A 3,806-nucleotide genomic window follows, 5' to 3' on the forward strand; every position below is an offset into this window, starting at 1 on the left:
GTCACACTAGGTGGTCGGGTACTGCTGTCCAGGCTGTCCGACGAGTTGCTCAGGCCTGACTGGCTTGTCACCTCGCTCTTGTGATCCTGGCTGTCCAGGTAGGTGTCCTGAGCAGACTCAGTACTGCTCTGGACTGTGACTGAGATGAACGGCTTTGATGTGGTACGCGGAGGGACCGGTGGTGGGGTCTTCTTATATGCTACTAGACATGACGAACCCTCCTCCCTCACGCGGCCCGGCCAGAGGCTCCGGTTTATGTGGTGGCTTTCTTAAATGAAATGTCCCTACAAAGGAATGTGTGAATCAAAAAGAATGTGTGAACTTGTAAGTGCAGAATTCTTTCATGTACACTGAGCACACATACACATAACACATAAAACATGGGCAGCAGGCACACATGTGTACACTCACATGTAACATATAAAATATGTGTTTTTATAAATGCTTACACAATGTATGCTGTCATATTAATATGACTCAGTATGGGCAGAATTTATTTTTCTATTTACTGTTGGACACCCAGCATCCAGCTAGGAAAATCTGTTGAAAAATAAAATATCAATTTGAATAGAAATATAGACTACTAACTTCTGTTTTTCCTCAATTAATCAAGATGAGGTGTGTTCCTTTTTTAATTTAGAAAATCATTTATTTATTTATTTGGTACAGGGTCTCATTATGCAGCTTAGACTCATAGTGATCCTTCTGTCTCACTCTTCCTAGTGCTGACATTACAGGTGTGTGCAGGTTTCCGTGGCCTGCACAGTGTGCCTGAGGCTCTGGAGCAGCATAGGATGTAGTACTGGAGATCAAACCCAGGTCCTCACACTCGTCAGGCAGGATCTTAGACCGCCGTACTATTTTCCCAACTCTTCATTTTGTTTAAATGTATAGAGTAATCTCATGTTGATATTGTATGTGGCTTAAAACTGAAAAGCAGAATTGCAGTTTAATAGTTACAATTTGGGGGACTTAAAATATTAAACTAGATTTTAACTTGATGCTTATTGGTTGCACTTTAATTTGGCAATCTTTAAAACAATGTAAATTCATGATAATGAAAACACAGTGAGCAATTTCTGCCATAATTGTCTCAAAACTGTAAAGCCCAAGGGAGCTAGATAAAGCAGAGAACATCCCAATGGTTTTTGAGAGGCAAATATTACATATTCAATATGGAATGCATCATGAAAAATTGATATAGATCATGTCCCACTACATCTAAACCTTTGGGGCATCTGGATGTTTGCTGTGATGAAAGTTTGTCAAGAAAAGGCAGCTGGAAATCACATTTCCAGATGGAAGCTGCTAAGCTAACATTGCTGTTTTTGATGGATGAACAAATATAAAAAACTAAGTTTTAATGGCATGAGAAAAGACTGTCACACACAAAAGCCCATTTTTTGTCCCTTTGTCCTCTAGCTCCTGTACCCTTTTAGTCAAGTTCACTGATCTTCAACTTGGGCAGCTGTAACTCTGAAATTTTTGTTCCCTTACAGGTTCTTGGAATCCATAATGCAGGAGAAAGGTGATAATTAATTCAGTAATAAATATAATACATAATGTTAAATGTCATGTCATGTTTGTAGTACTTTCTTTAGCATCTTTTACATTAATACTAGAAGTAATTAAGTGAATGAAAAAAGAAAAGAAAAAGTTTTAAAATAGAACAAGATAAAATGATTTGTTGAGTGAAATGTCAATTGTTGAAAAGTATGATAAAGTGATGTATCTACTGCTATGTTACAAAAATTAAATTTATTAAGTATTTTTATGTATGTATGCACATGCACGTGCACAATGGGATTGTGAACTCAAGCCTTTCTCACACACTGAGCAATATCTCTAGTGTTTTCTATGTTTTATCTTAAATTTCAAATTTTGGGCCAGGGTTTTCAAATTGCTTAGGCTGGCTGTAAACTTGTGATCATCTTGCCTGAGCCTCTCAGAGTATTGGGATTACAGGTTTGTTCACTAGGTCTGTTTTGTTTTGTTTTTTTTTTTTTAAATAAGTTAGTCGAAATACTTTGGTGTTTTATATTTTATGCACATACAAATATAAAGATAAAATTTCAGATTATAAACAAAGTATTCTAAGATAACTACACAATTAAGGAGATATATATAAAATTTAGTACAGAGTCTACAGGGTTGCACTACATAGACCAGACTCATAGTGATTCTCCTGTCTTCAGCCTCCCAAGCACTGGGATTATAGGTGTGGGCCATCATGCCCAGTCCTAATCTTTCTCAACACACCCTGGGGGTCAGGGCTGGCAAGGCAAGCAGGGGAAAGAACCCTGGCCCCTGTGCTCTGCCTAATCAAGCGCTTTAGACTACTGAGTTACTTGGCTACCCCAGGTAATATATTTTAAGCAAATACTTCATAGTATTTTTAAGAGGATAAAAAATAGTTGCCTGGCAAGCACAAGGGCCTGAGTTCAATCCTTGGTTCTGCAAAAAAAAAAAAAGAAAAAAAGAAAAACAGTAAAACCAAAATCATTAGAAACAATATAGAATTTCACTAAACAAAATAATGGGAATTCAACAGTAGGTGTTATATTGCATACTGTTGTCTTCATATTTGTTTAGATTACCTGACATAAGCATTAAAAGTTGTTCAAAACATTATAAGAAAATAAAAAAGAGAAGAAAAATATATTAAGCATTAACTGATGCTTTCAGCAGATCATCAGAAATCAGCAATGCAATTATCCAAGCTACCCTGTATATGTATATATGTTTTTCCCCTTCTCCCTTCCTTTCTTTCCCTTTTTTCTCTTCTTTCTTTCTTTCTTTCTTTCTTTCTTTCTTTCTTTCTTTCTTTCTTTCTTTCTTTCTTCTCTCTTTTGTTCTTTTTTTCTTTCTTTTGTTCTTTTCCTCATCCCAGTTGTTCCATTTCATTTTCTAATTAGTACTATATTCAAGGATTTCTGCCCAAAGTATTCATACATCATCATTACTCTTCCTCTTTCTGTCCTTTGTGTAGAAATTGCTTGAGATCTTCTGATCAAATAACAGCTTAACATGTCATACATGGCTTTAAAATATTCCTTATTTCTTGCCTTTTGATCTTCCCTTATCTCTTCAACCTTTTCCAATAAGAGATGAAGTCCTCATTATGCGTCTGGCTATATTTTAAGTACTGATGCCAGTGTGAGGACCAGGAAAGTCAGGGCACCTGCTCTTCAGGACTAGCATGAGTGAAGAAGATATTTTCCAGGAATAAAGCAATGCTAGGCTTTGGCCAAGAAAGCACAAATATAGGAGGTAAGACCACATGTTTTGGAGACGAGGTTCCAACTTGCAGCAATAATTAATGAATAAATGATATGTGAGAAGCTAGGTAATTTTCATGAAACACTGTTTTAAAACATCTTTAGACAAAATAATTAATAATAATAATAATTGCTTTCCAGTCCCACTAAGAGGAGTGAGAAATATTACTATACAACTAGATATTATAAAAATCTCTAAATATTAGGTGTTATCATTGCCATTTTTACTGTTTTTGTTAGGGTTTGGGCTAAATAACATACTTGGATTACAATGTTCATCTGTACAATCACCTTTTCAGGACTTTTTTCTCGAGATAGTGTCCAGGGCTTTGCAGCTGCTCAGTATGCACCTTGGTACTGAACTATATTCCCAGTCTTAATAATGATTTTTAAGGATCAAATAATTAGTCTCATGGAATTCAGATAACTTGGAATATATAATCAAGAGACCAGAAAGTGACCATCAGAATGATTTTTACCCCAGTACTATTCCAACTTATGTTGAAGGTGATCTTGTTATTGTCAACA

At 35.9% G+C, this 3,806-nt stretch overlaps 1 pseudogene across 1 annotated transcript in view; it reads right to left on the bottom strand.

Annotated features, from left to right (window-relative positions):
* The window catches only part of LOC101570010, an 8,285-nt pseudogene extending 5,165 nt beyond the window's left edge, over nucleotides 1–3,120 (bottom strand). The window contains exons 1-2 of the transcript XR_192937.2: nucleotides 3,093–3,120; nucleotides 8–268 (exon numbers count right to left, since the gene is read on the bottom strand). The product of XR_192937.2 is annotated as a disks large-associated protein 4-like (transcript). The remainder of the gene's footprint in view (nucleotides 1–7; nucleotides 269–3,092) is intronic.
* Nucleotides 3,121–3,806: the final 686 nt, after the last annotated feature.

The sequence above is a fragment of the Octodon degus genome, unplaced genomic scaffold (genome assembly GCF_000260255.1).
Source record: "Octodon degus isolate 3935 unplaced genomic scaffold, OctDeg1.0 scaffold00370, whole genome shotgun sequence".
Taxonomy (NCBI): domain Eukaryota; kingdom Metazoa; phylum Chordata; class Mammalia; order Rodentia; family Octodontidae; genus Octodon; species Octodon degus.